At 35.5% G+C, this 17103-nt stretch overlaps 1 protein-coding gene across 4 annotated transcripts in view; it reads right to left on the bottom strand.

Annotated features, from left to right (window-relative positions):
- Positions 1-17103, bottom strand: part of LOC134851365 (small ribosomal subunit protein eS8-like) — a 478345-nt gene that overhangs the window by 132632 nt on the left and 328610 nt on the right. The gene's annotated exons all lie outside the window — the stretch shown is intronic.

Below are 17103 nucleotides of genomic sequence, written 5' to 3'. Positions count from 1 at the left end.
TCGACGAAAAAATTGCATATAATTTTTGATGAAATTCTAAGCAACTTTTGTTCTCTTCACTTTTTGTCTAATCTTAACCCAATTTGAGAAAAACGCGTTTGAAAATTCAAGTTTTGTTCGTTTTGTCCGGATAATTTAAATCAGCACTGTATTGGACTCAAGTTTAAAAGAGCACGACATCTATTCCATGAAACCCTATAGGGGAATTGACAATAACAAAGTGACTAAATTTAGGCTCAAAGCCACCAGCCAAGAAGAGAAAATGTTGAGAATTGAGAAGGAATAAAAAACAATAACAATTTGAGATACGATTTTAATATACAAGACTTCACCAAAAAATAGCAGGAAAAGTTCCAAATAAAAATGAACCAGAGGAAAAAAATGATAAAACCGCACTTGAAATGTTTTCTTAACAGAGGTAAAATCATCTCAGCAAATTCAGATATTTTAGTTTGACTACAAACCGAGTCGAAAAGCCTCTCACTCCTTCTTTGGAGTATAGAGGAAACGTTGCTAACTGAAACAAATTGCATGAAAGAGTAAAAAAAAAAACTAAAAAGAGGGCGTCTTAGAGGAGAGATAACAACCTCAAAAAGGCAAAGATTAGTAGAAGACGCTTTACCACGAAACAGACAATCATAAGAATATCCCTGTACCAATTCAAAGTAGACTGCTTCGTTGCAGACTTTCCATCAAAACTTGAAATATTGAATATACAAGATCTCCGCCGGGATCTCCGCAACATTGCAGCACTATCACATGGAAATGGTACAATTTTTACGAAAACCTAAACTGTCAAATGGATATCGAATTGACGAGAACAAACATTTCCTAAGTTTGGAAGAACAGAACGACTTCTTTTGCATGAACGCCCAACAAGAGTGCACCTACCTTTGCAAAAGAGGAAATAGTACAAAAGGCCTTTGCTTCGCCAACACCATTGTTGCCGTACAAGTCATAGAAAATTATATTACTAAATACAAACACGTCCAGATCAAACTAGCCTCAAATGCACGAAGGAGGTTTAAAGTCACAGAAAACATCAGAAAGTGAGACCATACCAAATTGAATAGCAAATTACAATAACTAACTATGTCACACGACAAAAAAAACTAATTAAAAAAAAGCTTTGAGGCCATAAAACAATCTCACAAAAATTTCAGCGATACCCCCAAGAAAGCGCGAAAACAAACCCTTCTTTTGCTAATGAATTGTACCAGATCCACGGAACAATGAAAAATGCGTATCTCCTAGCAACAATTAATCCGCCTCTAGAAAACAAATACCTTTTATCGGTGGTAACAAAAATGTGAACTGACCAAACAGGCTTATGAAATTAGCAGAGAGCTAGATCTAATAACTACAGTAAATTGTGACCGAAAACAATTCTGGAAAATACTCAAAAATGAAGAAAAAAAACGAAAATCAAGCATCTGTCAAGAAAATGCGCGAGAAATATAGATCATTTCGAGAGTTTTTATGAACACAGGATTTCGACTGCCGCTAAACGACCTACAGTTTATGAACCAAGACTACCTTGCAACCATAAAAGACTACTATTTCACCTATCGAGACACTAGTATAACCGATTATGAAATAACAGGAGCCTTTTGGAAAAAGAAAACTGAAAAAGCTATAAGAAAAAGGTGGGCTCTCAGGGGGAGTACCTCAGAGCCACACTCCGCATCACGTTCCCTGTCATTCAAATAATATTCAAAGCCATTCAAGTAAACACTAATCATTTCCGCATACATTGGTTAAAATTGTAGACAACCAAAAAGACCATAAACGGATCCCAAAAAAAGGGACGTGCCATCCTCCCATTAAAATCAAAACATTCTACCATAAATTGCATCAGCCTCTCGCATAATGGAACAAGTGTTTCATATCCCCCTAATCACCAAAACCTGTTCAGAATGATCAAATCCTACATCACAACAGCTAACACAATCAAAACAAGATTCCAGACAGCATTCGATGAAAACAGCCTGTTTTATGAGTGTTTTGTTGACTTCCAAAAACTTTCGTCTCAATAAACCGTTAAACTTTTTAAGAGAAGCTCGCGTTACTTGAAGTCTCGCAAAATTTTCTCCATATGCTCTACAAAATGGTAATCGCAAAAAATGTACCTAAAAAGAGAGGATTGTCTACAAGAAGAAATAGGTCCTACAAGGTGAAATCGTACAAAACCTCGGCCTCACACACGGGGACAAACCATCACTACTACTGCTTTTACTATTTTTTGCCAAACTGGACTGTGCCGAATCGCGGAGCCGAATCATTTTGCTCATGACCTTGCAATAGGCAGCAGAGACATCAACGCTATCAACCAGGCCCCGCAGAAACTCAAATGATACTGCATAGCGATTCAATTTACAACTAAAAAACTCTTCATAGAGGCAAAACAAAACTCTTCATAGAGGTGTTTCATAGAGGTGGATCTATCAAAAAATCCGAATACTGCCAGTTTGAGGGCAAGAAAATAGACTTTGTCATTGAATTCAACTACTCTGGAGTTAATTTTCAAAGCAACCTCAAATTCGACTGGCATATCACCTGTCTGTGCGCGAAATCCCAGACCGGCACAAAAGTCTACCTGGTGAGATTATCTATAGAACAGCGACCATTGATATCACACTTGATACTATTCAACGGTTTTTGAAGTGCCTGATTTTGCATAACAAAGCCAGCCGGATCAACAGCTTTCTTTTTTGCTTCAGCTAAGGGACCAGCACCCGCTGTTTTTGTCATTATTAGTTCTCAAAAACAAATGTATTGATTGAATTGTCTAGAGATTTGAAAATTAAACCCGAAAACTTAAAAAGAAAATTTAAATCATGAACTAATATCATCAACACATGATGTTTTTTGTGTTTTTTCAACATTTTTGTATCATAAATCTTTTTTTCCTGCCTCTAGTCTTTTCATTAACTTGCAATTTTACAACACTCAACTTTTATTCTCTTTCATTTCAACAAGAATTTTTTTTCAGAATATTTCATCCTCGTTTTTTCTTGTTTCGATTTCAGTTACCGTACTTTTTTCTGCTCTGTTAATGATGATGTTTTTCTTGCTTCTACTCTTTTCAGTTTAATCGCGCTGTTGTTCTGCAGTTGCTTCTTTTATAATTTGCTGCGGGTTTTCCACGTGTAACCTTGCAAACTTTACATTTCCCAGGTTCGATGGTGTCACTAACCAATGTTGTGCATTTATGTGTTTCTTTTTTTTGCTGTTTGAGCGTTTCTCCAAAACTGGGCTACGAGTTTTCGCGCGATTTTTTTATCGTTTACAGAAATTTTATCTCGCGGGCATTGGAGGGTTGAACTTTTTGTATCTGGTCTAGGACTAAGCCTGCCTGTTGTTTCTTTTTCAATTTTCAATTCCAAAATTTTGTTGAAGTTCCTGGGAGTTCTTTTTCGTCGACAGTTTTTGAATGTCGATCTATAAAATTTCCTCTATGTTTTTTATTGGTTTATTTCAGTCCCTTAAAGTCCAGTCGAAACCCCATTTTTTACCCTACGCTGCGTCAAGTTGAAGAAAAACGATAAGAAAACAAAACTCTTCATAGAGGTGTTTCATAGAGGTGGATCTATCAAAAAATCCGAATACTGCCAGTTTGAGGGCAAGAAAATAGACTTGTTTTTTATTGGTTTATTTCAGTCCCTTAAAGTCCAGTCGAAACCCAATTTTTTACCCTACGCTGCTTCAAGTTGAAGAAAAACGATAAGAAAATTACAAGCAAATGTTGCTTAAGACTTCTAGGACGGATGATTTAGAACAGATGTGATTGTTGTTTTACTTGGTATCATATCAATTTGGAAAATACAGGCTCTTATAGACTCCAATAATGTTCAATAGTTTCACTGTTTTTTTATGCGTCGATGTAAAATCTGTAAATAAAGCAACAATGAGTAATGATTTAGTACTAGACATTGATGCTTATAAAGTCATGTAAGAAGTCCGAGTACCCATGAAAGTACCAAAAGACTCGCGTGTTCAAAAAGAGTCTGTCGGACAAAACTAATGTTATCTTCTACAATCTTGCGAATTTTGCACAAGGACTACTTTTTAAACGTTTTTTTTTCTTTTTTGTTTTTGGAGCAACAGAAAAGAAGTCGATGCAAAAAACACAAGCATGAGCTAAGTGATAAATTTTAAAAAAGAGCAAATGCCGTTTCACTCTTGAACTCCTAGCCTCAATTTTAAGCCCGCCCCTGAGTGAAGTCCAGCAGAGAATAAAGCTAATAAGTAGTCAGCTCGATGAAAGAAATTTAAAGGTAGGGACAAAGCTTGCTAGTTTGGATGACAAAAATGCTCCTTTTTTAACTGATAACCACCAAAAACTAACAAAGATAACCATCAAAAAAATCAAATCAACAAATTTGCAGCTCAAAACTGAGAAATTTGAGAAAGTTCATCGAAGATCCATTATAATATCACAAAACGGAACTTAACGAGGCGATCTTGATGCCCTACCCTTTTTGCTGAAATAATTGGGACACTGGTCAAACAGCTAGATTTAAAATACACATTTGCTAGTTAGATGATGAGAATTGAGCCAATCGGCTATAAAGAAATGCCTTAAAATCAATCTGAAACTGGCACAATCTTACGGTCGATCTTGAACACTGAGAAGTGCACATTTGTTTTTTTTTGGCCCAACCACAAGGACTTAGAAAAACTCACCTTGAACTGAGTTTTTTAAAAAATGCCCCCAAATAAGAACAAAATCAAACAAAGATTTTCTTAGATCAGGATCTCTAATCTGCGGACTTTGTCAAACAGAATTGCCTGACAAAAAAGAAGGAGACACGAAAAAAATTCCGGAAGTCACTGACAAACTAGAAACCCATTTTGGTTCTTACCTCCCGATAAAGTGCTTTAGCCTGCAAAACTCCTATAACTTGTATTTACGACCCCGCTCAAGTTCTGTCGGCTGCCAAAAATGGCTTGGGTGTTCCTTCCGCTCGTTTTCTAGCTTTTCCCGCTTTCTGAGCCTCAGCAAGAGTAGCGGAAAAAACCTTAAGCGAACATGTGTGTTTAATCTATAATGATGAGTTTAAGCGGTGATTTGAATTACAAAACTTGACATGGCTCATGAAAAATAGATCCAAAAATAGATCCAAAAATTTTTCGGATTTAGTCACTTTTTGGCGGCCAAATTGTAGACTTGATGTTTAGACCAGAACCAGCGACGTTCGGTTCTAAAAAATTGAGTTCATTTTTGACGGCGAAATTGTAGACTTGATTTTTAGACCCGAACCGGCGACGTGAATCAAACAGCTGCGAATTACAATAGGACTTCGATCAAGCTCCAAACATTGCAAACGCCATAAATGCGTGTGCCAAAAAACGTTAACGAAGACTTTTGGCATGGTTTTTTTTTTGCCTCAAAAACGCAAGTAGTTTCTCTAGAAATGCAAACTTGAATGACCTTATAAAGTATACTTACTTTTCTACTCACTTTCCTTCTGATTTGGAGCGACGGCACCTCTGAAGGACAGATCAGATGCGACCAGACGGTTTGACGCACGTTCCACGAGTTGCTTGTAAAAAATTATTCTGGTATGTATCAGTAGCTCTTCAGCCCTCAGTAGGGTTACTGCGTATCGGTTTCTAAACAGGGTACGGCTGCCACTGAAGCAAAGTGCGAAAAAAATGACAAATACGAAGACTGAGTAGATGATGGATATCTTTATCATACGCTCTTTTTGAGAATCAGGGCGCGGACGGACCCAGCACTGAAGTTTTTTTCAGCAAACTTTGCATTAACCGAAGCATATGCAATGACAAATCTAGGACAGCAGCTTTTCTTAACAGAAAATTTTTCTGGCAAAAAATACAGATTGCTTACGCCGCTTGCTTACTCGGCATAAAAATTGACAAACAATTTTCGACAGATAGCTTGGATCAAGACTGAAACCTTCCCTAATGAAACTGTAGTACGTTCATACAGGGGAGCACCACTGAAGAGATAAATTTAAGTTCTGATTCGGTATCCTGAACGAAAGTTAAAGCGTGTTGTTGTCCAAAATGGGACCAGCTCTGTTCCTTGAAAAATTTTCGATCCCTGATGAATTCTTTAAGAAATGTCAGCAACTTTTTCAATTAGTTACTACCAATTTTAGCCCAGTTATCCTCGTTGTTTGCAAGGCAACGCCAATATTAGGTAACCATGATGCTATTGGAACAATTATTGGTTTAATTAAGTGATTATCGGACAATTTGGATTAGAGCAGTATTTGAGCATCTCGAAATGAATTCACTAATGAAAAATTTTGAAAAATTTTGGCTTTCGTTTTGGGACAAAATACACTTTAATATTAATCTATAAGTCCCTTTGTCTGCACACTTTCGTTTGCAAATACTCTATTAACCTTACCAGAGTCGAATCATCTATTCATAAAGCATTCCAATCCCAACCTGCCTTATCAGCACTCTTTGTTAAACAACAATACACTTACTAAAAGCTTTAGATTTCACCCCTAGAGGCGCCATACTAACAATAATCAAATCAAAATGTAATTAAAACCACCATCCAACTTGCAGCTATACTAAGGGTTTCATCAGGAAATTTAATTAATTACGGCGAAATTAATCAAACTATCTTACTTGTAACTAAGTTATCTGTGCTGGCTTTTTGTGATAAGAAAGAGCTACTGAATTACAATGTTTTGAATAGAAGAAAGATAACAACTTTTTTTCCATGGGTTGCCAAAAATGTTTCCAAAAAACGTTTTTGCAATTCGTCTCCAGTCCTCTTCTGTAACCAGTTTAGTGCATCTTCATCGTACTATACTAAAATTTCTGATTATATTATAAGAATAATTCTTCCCTATTTCTAAAATTTCATCTACCACAATTTTTTTTATAACTTTTATGATTTGTTTTCTGATTTTCACAGCAAGCGCACAGAAGAAAACTCTTTCAATCAGGTGACGTCAATAAAAATCCACCGCCCAGACTCTTCCAACCACTCATAATTTTTTTATTTCTCATCTCAAAAAAAATTTAAAACTTTCAAAAAAAATGTGGTAAAATGTGGTAAATTTAGTTTTTCGGAAATGTGGTAAAAAGACTCATACCAGCAAAAATCATGGGCTCTAAGTACAAATCAACTGAAGCCAGCAAGAAAAAAAGGAGGCGGCATCAAGCTTTTAATGACAAAAAAAATAAACAAAAACTAATCCAAGACTTAAATGATCTGCACAAGCAACATGACAGTTCATAGGTTGAACTCAAAGATGCATTCAATAAATATTAAAAATCCACCCTTAACAATTTATCTCACAATCCAAGCAGAGCGCACAAAATTGAACTCATTGATGAAATTGTACAGTCAATTGACTTTCCACAATCATTTAATACTAAAATGACGATTAAGATATTTCTAACAAATCTCCCTTGGAGTGCAAATTAAATGACTAAATCTTTACTCAGGAGAGTTATTAAAGTCAAATCAGTTAAAAATAAACGAGAAAAGAGAATCTACCAGCAAAATAACCCCGAAGCAAGTTTCAAAAGACTCAGTCGGAATTTTAAAGGAAAAAGATAAATTAGAAGCTCCAAAAAAGCCTTTATAGGTAATGATCAACAAAAAATACTCTTACTTGATAATAGTTTCATATCGCAGTTGTTCAATTATAAAGTACATTGTGAAAAATGGATTAAAAAACCATCTAACAGCTTTCCCATTCTAAAAAATTCCTCCGGACTCACCATAACTAATAGCGTTAAATTGGCAAACCTCCTTAATTTTATTTTTCGAATATTTGGAAATTTTCAAGAGCTGTTTTACTGTTGAATCACATCGAAACAAATCTAAAAACAAAGTTCAATAATTCTTCAGATTTATACCATTCGTAGAATAAAAAAGAGAACTTCTCATTTTTGTTGCAAGAAACCCTCAGTGCCCTTCTGACATTCCATCATGAGCTCTTAAAGTTGGTTAAAAATAAATCTAAACGCATCTCACCTTTCTTTTTAGAGACTACCTGAAAAACAATCTTTTTCTACGAAAGCTTAAAAAAACAATTGTACTTCCATCTGAAAACAGGATCATCCTGAAGCACACGAAAAGTATAGGCTCAACTTCCTGAAAAATTTTTTGTTCAAAAAAGTAAGGAATAGCTTTTATCTGAAAATTTTTTACACAAACTCAATTTGTAATTAAAAATTCCAACTCAATAGCTGACTCTATTTTTTCGGAACGGAATCAATTAAAAAGCGATTAATACCATAAATTTTTTTTCTTGCTCGTTAATAGATCTATTTCTGGAATGCATTTGCTTCTTTCGACCATAAGATGTTAAAACAAAAACAAATATCATTGTTTTTTTTCTATGAACCTGCTATAGACTTAGTAATGTTTTTCATAACAGACCGATGTCAGAAAACAATAGTTACCAAATCTCACCTGATCTCATTTCATCAAGGTGTGCCTCAAGGGAATGTATTAAGACTTCTGATTTTCTACCTGTATATCAATGATCTTAACAGTCAACAGACTTACTCATGCAAAGTTGTTCTATATGCAATTGACACAATTATTTTCTGTGACGATAAAATCGTAGAAACTGCATTAAGAGATCATATAACAATTTGAAATGCTTAATCAAGTTTTTTTTGGAGCCAGTTACTCCAACGTAATGGTGACAGAACAGCTTATCATCTTCAGTTGCGAACACGTTAGAAAAGATGATAAAATTTACACAATTGCCCTCGACGACATGATTGAAAAAAAATCAAATTGTAATAATTCGGAGTTTCAATATACATACCTCTTTTTGTTATTTTAAGATGAAATGATATTGATCAAACGAAAAGTGGTCAGTGGCAATAAAAAAACACTGCAGTTGATGAAAAAATCCTTTCCTTTCAAAAAAATACTTCAACTCACGAACGCAATCGTTATTTGTAATCAGTCACCTACATTATCTTGCCATCCTTTTAAATAGAAAAAGACAAGTTTGACAATTTTTTTGATAAACATTTGGGCAGGGCAATTGTCATTGTGATCATGCAAAGTTTGATTCATTTTTAGATCTAAAAAAAACAACATGAAGTATTACCTTTAAAAATGTTTCTTGACTGAAAATTAATTTGCCATTTCCGGAGCAAAAAGCACCTATTATTACCCGTACACACAAAAAAAACAAAAAATGAGAACAGTCAATAAACATAAACGCACAAACCAAAAAGTATTTTGTTGAAATTTTTAGTTGGCAATATCTTGAAACAATATCCAGTACTAATTTGGAACAAGTTAAATCATGACAAAATCAAAATCAATTTCAAAATTATCTTTGTATACAGAAAAGCAAAAATACTTTTTTAAAATTAATTCTTACTTTTTTAAAGAAGATCCAACAATGACAGCCTATTTAAAAAATTCATGAAGTAATTCTCATGTTTTGGAAAGATTTTGGTACTATCAAATTAGTGCTTGAGTTTCGTATTATCATTTTTTGCTGTATTTGACGCAAAATGTAATCATCATTTATCCTACACTTGTTCCTTCGAAGAAAATTTCAGCTGGCGTTTTGATCTTGTGTCGAGTTGTGTATTCTTAATGAAGAAGCCCAAACCGTATTGATTTCAGTTTTAATCTCATCAGCATCAATCATCTCCTTTTTATCATCATGACCTCCATATCTAAAAAAATCCGGAAGACTTTGTTTAGAATGTGTGATTAAGGGACCCCTGACTGTAACCTCCGTTACTAAGTTTTTTTTGAATTTATGATTAGTTTAATTCAAGCGGTGTGGCGGGACTAAATGAATTTTTGATTGAAACTCAACAAAAACATTGAGATCATACTTCTAAACAAGTGAAGACTGATTTGCAGTATTCTAGTTTTGGCTACTTTTTTTTCAATTGCTGTGGTTTATCTGTTTTTAAGTTTTGCAAACATAAATATTGTTTCCCGCTGATTTTTTAAATTTCTGCGCGCTATATCGAAAATAAAGTTAATTTTAAACGTTTGTCTCCCGCAGTTTTGAGAAGTTAGCAAATACCATTGTGATTATTGTCACAACAAGCACGCACACTCTCTAGAACAGAACTCTTTCAACACGGTGACGTCCATCCAAATACGAGACTCTTCCTAAATTTTAATCTTCTCATTTAAAAAAACAGAAAATCTAAAATAAAAATTTTAAAGTGTTACATCTATTTTGCAGATGCAGAGCCAGCAAAAATTCAGCCATGAAATCACTGGTGAAATGATTGATGGAACTTTTTTTCGGATTTTTGGAAACATGGCAAAATGACTCAAACGAGCAAAATCTTGGGCTCTATATATAAAAAGTTTGTTTCATTTAGAGGTGACAGATCAACCGAAACCAGCAAAAACAAAAAAAAGAGGCGGCATCATGCTTTCTGAACAACTACAATATAAACAAAGCTACTCCAAAGCCTAAAAATTCTGCACAAAACAAATGAGAGGTTATAGGTTGAGTTCAAAATTACATCCAATAAACATGAAAAAGCCACCTTTAAAATTAGGTCTTGCAATCCAAGTAGAGTTTTCCAACTGTAGATCAATGATTTCAAAAGGCAATTGACTAAATAAAGCAAAATCTTTCAATATGCAAATGTCTAATATATTTTCTGTCACGATAAAATCATAGCAACTGATTAAAAAACTTAATTTCGTCTAATTATTTTCGGAGACACATAATCCAACCTAAAGCAAAAAAAAACAGCTTATTATCTCCAGTTACAAACTTATAGAAAAGATGAAAAAAAATCACAAATGCCCTCGACGGAAATATCATTAAACAAAAAACTAAAGTGAAACATCGCAGTAAAAGCAGACATTTTTTTTAAAACGAAGAAAAAGGGCGTTTGGTATTCAAGCACTACGGTTTATCAAAAATCTCTTCTTCTCAAGAGAAGATTACTACTCATGAATGCATTCTGAATCAGTGACTATCGTACCCCTCTTTTGAATGAAATTTGACACATTTGCCATTCTCATTTACAAACATTTGAGCTTGGCAATTAAATCTTTCTATGATCGAGGAAATTTAGATAAATCATTAGATCAGAAAATATAATACAATAAATAACCAGTAACAACGGTTCCTGACTGGAAAACAAGTATGCCTATTTCTGAAGAACAAAACACCCAATAATACCAGCTTACAAAAAATATCAATATGAGAATAGTCTCATAAACATGAAGACAAGAAATAACAAATAATGTTTTATGGAATGGTTTATTTGGCAATATTTTGATAACTCGTTTAAGAAAACAGTAACACTTTGGAATAGGTTACATCTTGACAAAATTAATTTCAACAATGTCCTCATTCATAGAAAAAACAAAAACAGCTTTTTAGATTAATGCTTACTTTTTTTAGATTAATACTTACAAAAATTTCATGGAAAGTATTCTTGTTTTTTTTAAACTAAATTTCCTTGAGATTATACTGTCAACCAAAATGCTTGACTTTTGCATTCTAAAGTTAGTGAACGTGGAAATTAGGTGAAATTTCCCCGTTTTCGAATCACGAGACAAACACTTAGCTTCCAAAAACAGCAAATTTAATTTTTTTAGAAGCGTCAAAAGCCTTAAAAAAATTGATTTTCGACAATTTGACTAAACTCATCGAAACTCTTAATATCAAGTTCTCAGAACGGTTTTTGACAAAAAAAGATCTACAGTCACAAACTCAACGGTTTACCTGCATGAAATATACACTTACTATGATTACCTTGAAACAAACTATCTGCTTGGTCTCTACTTAGTTTTCCAAGCAGCGTTCGACAATGTTAACTAAGGGATGATTATTCAAAAAATTAGGAATTTTTGTTTTGCCGCCTCATGCTTGTAATACACAAAAAAATCTTTCGCATCGGACGAACAGTCTCTGATGCTTTGCCCATATACCTTGGTGTACCCCAGGGCTCCAATCTCGTATGTTTGATGTTCATCCTCTATATAAATGAACTACCCGAGTGCTCAAAGTCTGCAAAGTTTGGCTATGCCAATGATCACAAAATTGCGTCGATTAACCTTGTAATGATAAAGGTAGACTCAAAAAGAATATTGAATTGGTGCATTGAAAACTTCATATGATGTAAATGTTTTAAAAACTAAAATACTTGGCATGAAAAATGAGAGCAACTGTGGAGGTCAATAAAACAAAAATCGACGAAGTAAATGAATTGAAAACCCTCGGATTTATAGTAACTTGTAAATTGATCTGGACAGTGACTGCAAAAACGAGATCACCCAGAGCTTTAAAGGCGTTCTATTCTGTCAAAACGAATATCACGAAAAAAAACATCAAAGCATATAAGACTACAAGCCTAACGAACCGTTTGTTGTTCGATTGTAGGCTACTGATCAACACTGTAAGCCATCATAAAACAATCTGAAAATCATCGAAAGTGTGCAAAGGAAAACAAAAACTCAGATTTTATGTACATATCACGGATACAAAGACAGAATGATCCAACTTAAGATCCTACCGCTGTCACTGTATCATGAACTACACATTCCATTTTTACTTTATGAGATTATCAACGGCCAGTTAAACCAGCAGTGGAAAACATCTATTTTAAATAGAAAAAAGGATAAAAAAGACATTCGAGCTTCAAGAAAAATGGAAGAACAAAATTCAGATTTCAAAAATCTGAATCGGATTTTTTACAACGCTCTTGCACATTGCAACGGTCACTTAAAATATGACAACATCGACTGCAAATATATCAAAGACACCATAACAAGTTTAAACTGGAGAGTTTTCAATGAGTAATTCAGTGTCAGAAATCTGTGAAGGGAATCATGGAGGGTTGAATGATTTTTACACACTGTATAAACATTAGAAAAACTAAACTTGTGATGTGATAGAAAAGATGAAAGAGAGCCACTTCCCTTGGGTATTTCCTAAAAATTTTTTTTATTATGATTAATTTTACTATATATTTGTTTTTATATTTTTGCATGAAAACCTTGGCTTGACTGGATTTTTATTCTTTGGCTTAAAGAAATTTAAATTTTTAATTCAATCGTTTTCGCCCATTTTGTTTATCATCAGGGTTAAAGTTTTTAAACAATATTTAAAAAACGTCAGACAGTCCGACATTTAGCCACGAGGGTCAATGAACACCGCAAAGAGGACTCCCCAGTAGGGCAACACTTGTTAGAATGTAATAAGGAGGTAGGCGGTACGGTACTGCTGGCTGAAGTCAGAGATTATAGACCAAACAGCCAACTCTCATAAGCTACTCACACCAGAGGCTTTGCTTATGTGGAGGGCGAGGCCGAGAATCAACTCACGCGATGATTTCAGGAGCGTGTAATTTGTCGTAGCGTCCAAAAAAAATCGTTTTTTAAAAAACAAGGGCTCGTACGCAAAAAATATAGGAGTTTTGGCATGCTAAAGCAATTTTTCCGGAGGTAAAAAGCATAATGGGATTCTAGTTTGTCAATGACAAAAAAATTCTCGGACGTCATTGACAAAAGAGCTTGAAAAAACCTCGGATGTCATTGACAAACTAGACACCCTTATGGTTTTTACCTCTTGAAAAATTGCTTTAGCATGCCAAACTCCTGTATTTTTTGCGTATGAGCCCCTTTTTTGCAAAATGATTTTTTGGAACGCTACGACAAATTACTAAGAAATTCGTTATGCAAGGTCTTCTATTAGGCTCAATAATATGCGAACGGCATAAATGCGTGTGCAGAAAAGACGTTACCGAAGATGGCTGGCATGGTCTTTCTTACCTCAAAATTGCAGGTAGATTCTTTAGGCATTCAAACCTGAATGCCCTTATAAAGCAGAGTTTATTTTCTACTCACCTGCCGTCTGTTTAAGAACCACGAAACATCTACAGGACCGATCAGAAGCGACCAGACGTTTTGACGCTCGTTCCATGAGCTGTTGGAAAGCAGTTCTTGTGGGATGTTTCGGTAGTGGACTCCTTAGCTCCTTGTAGGGTTAATGCCGGGTCTCTTTGTAACCCTGGTACGGCTGCCGCTGAAGCGGAAGAGCAAAAAAAATGACAAGTATAAAGATCTTGTAGATGATGGATCGTTTTCAACCGCTAGCTTTTGAAATTCAGGGCGCGGCCGGCCCCAGCACAAATTTTTTTGAGCAAGCTTTGTAAGAACCTAAGCATATGCACTGAGGAACCCAGAGGAGGCAGCTTTTTAAAATAGAGAATCTCCCTGCCAATACAGATTGCGAACGCCGCTTGCGTACTCGGAACATTAAAAGACAAAATAACTTTCGACGAATTTTTTTATTTGTAACACTTGTATAGTTTGATTTCTCGTGTCGAGTTTCGTGTTCTTATTGAAGAAACGTAACCGTATCGATTTTAATTGAAAAGCCCCTAAACACTTGTCATCTTCTTTTATTATTATCATTTCCATATCTAGAAAATTCTAAGGATTTTGACTGGATTACGTGATGAAGGGACACCTGACTGTAATCTCGGTTACTATGATACTTTTGACCTTCTGATTACCATATAAAAATGTTTAAAAAAAACAAGGAGCCGGGAATTAACACTAAAATTATATTTTTTCAAAAATTGCAATTTTTAGTCATGTTTAAACATGGACTATAATTTTAATGTCAGTTCCCTGCTCCTGAACTCCTCGCGCGTGTTAATTCTGGGGCGTTCTTTTCAAATATGTAAGGCCTCCAGAGTGAGGAGTTTCTGTATGTTACTTGATTGATCTATAATCTCAGACTTAAGCTCAGCGCTCTTACCATCCCTGTCACATTCTCTCAAATGTTGCCCTACTGGTGAATCTTCCTTGTGATGCTCTTCAATCCGCGTGGTCAAATACCGGACCGTTTGTCCAACATAGGTGGAATTAGATCCACTACATGTGAGCTTGTAGACCACTGTGGATTTCAAATCTTTCGCAAAGGGAGATTTAAGGGACGGTAGGCAAGTCTTGAGCTTTCTCGTAGTAAATATCACTTGGGCTCCGGCGTTTTGACGCAGTTTGGCAGCAAACCACTCCGATGCATTACCCCGGTATTGTAATGTTATAATGGGTGCACTGACCTTTAAAGGATCTTCCTTGACTGATGTTACCGTTGTTCGTGTGTCAGTTTTTCGGTCGATGATCTTATTCAACGTTCTTAATACGACACCATCTGACCATTTTTCAGGGCATTGATTATCCACCCATTGTTCTTTATTAATCTTCATTGCCTTGTCAAAGTTTTCCCATGTTGATGTACTTCTAAAAATCCGATGAACAGTACCCTCAACTACCTTGCGTTTATATTGCAATGGAGCGCAGCTTCTGAAGTTAAGGATAGTCCCAGTATCCGTTGGTTTTTGATACCATCCACATGTTACCTTTTTTCGTGAGTCCACATTAATGTTCAAATCTAGAAAGGCTAAGTCTCCGTTCGAATCCGGATTTTCGATAGTGAATTGTAAGTTGGGGTGGAGCTCATTAGCTGCTTTTAACACTATATCTGGATCCCCCTTTACCGTCCTCACTATATCATCTACATATCTTAGGAACGCTTTGACATTTTCTGTTGGTTTTTCTTGATCTCGCTGCTCTTTACATCTCTTACAATACGAAACCATTTCTGAGATTTGCTCATATTCTTTGTCGGATACATTACTACACTTTCAATGGTACCAATTTAAACAAGCTTCGCATTCGATCCCCTTACTTCTGTATGTTACCCTCCGCTCGCAATCAGGGCATAGGCCATTCCGGTTTTCATTTAGCTGTGTCAACGCAGGTACTTCCTTCATTAATGCATATTCGTACTCCTTTAGCCATAAATTGGCAAGAATGACAGCATGGGATGCACCCATTGCCAACCCATCCTTTTGTACGTACCATAAACCATTGCATTTGAAGTGCACCTTACTTACAGCCATGTTCAACAATTTCTTCATAGTTCCGCGTGCCAGTTTAGGAGGACTAGTTTGTTCGTACAGTTTCCTCAGTGCTATATCTATTGCCTCCTTTAGTGGGACATTAGTGTACAAACTTTTGACATCCAGTGAGATAATACTTTCATAATAGTCTAGATCTATGTTCTCTATGATCTCCCGAGCCATTTGTGTGTTTGTCTCAATGTTTGCCAGCTCAATGTTTTCAAAAAATTTGGCCAAAGTTTTATTTAGATGTTCATATGAGCTCCCTGGCAGTGACAGTACGGGACGGAGAGGGGTTCCTTTCTTATGTACTTTAGCCAATCCATATAATCGAGCTGGCTGCCCTCCCGTGGACCTAAGCCTACTATACAGTGCCTCATCGATCTCATCTTTCTTTTTCATGGCCAACAGTTCTTTGTTGATGTCTTTCTCAATTTTCATAACAACACTATCAGTTAAACCTGGTTTTTTGCTAAATTGTTCCGATTGCAGCAGCTCAGTTAGTTTAGCCTCATATGTCGTTTTCTTCATTACACCACAGAAGCCAACACCTTTATCGAATGGGACTGCCAAGAGACCATTGTCCTTCAAATACTTCCTGGCTTTCTCAATCCCTCTATCCGACGGTGTTTGCCGCACACGTTTAGCGTATGATTTTGCAGCAGCTTCAATTTCACATAATTTTTCACCTGGTACCTTTTGCGATTTAAGCTCAGATAAAAAATTATCAATGTCCGCAAGAAAGTGAAGTTCATTGAAACGATCCCTCACCGGGTGCTTTGGGCCAAAACCTAACACTTCATGAACCCACTTGGGTAGCTCAATGCCATCTAGTGCTCTCACCGATTTGTCATTCACTTTCATTAACGGTCTGTCCTGCCGCTCTGCTAGCTTTTTTAACTTCTTTTCATGTCTATCCTTGATGTCATGGATAGCAATTCTAGCCTGGAGCTTTAGATAAAATGCTATTGAGGGCCACCATTGTTCATCTATCCCTCTCCGCACTACCTCTCTTGCCTTAGCTAGATCAAAAAAAAAAATTATGACTCAAGTAACAAAAAAGTATGGAAATTGTCATAATCGATGAGATAATGATTACGTAATAACAGATGTAAGAATGTGATTGGTTAAAAATTTCTAACATGTTCTTTTTGAATTTCATACATAATCTTTGATCATTTTATTGTAAATAAAAAATTTTATATCCTGACGATGCACAAAATG

The sequence above is a fragment of the Symsagittifera roscoffensis genome, chromosome 7 (assembly GCF_963678635.1).
Source record: "Symsagittifera roscoffensis chromosome 7, txSymRosc1.1, whole genome shotgun sequence".
Lineage (NCBI taxonomy): Eukaryota > Metazoa > Xenacoelomorpha > Acoela > Convolutidae > Symsagittifera > Symsagittifera roscoffensis.
The sequence above is the reverse complement of the archived record's forward strand: the minus strand, read 5'-3'. Positions and strand labels throughout refer to the sequence as shown.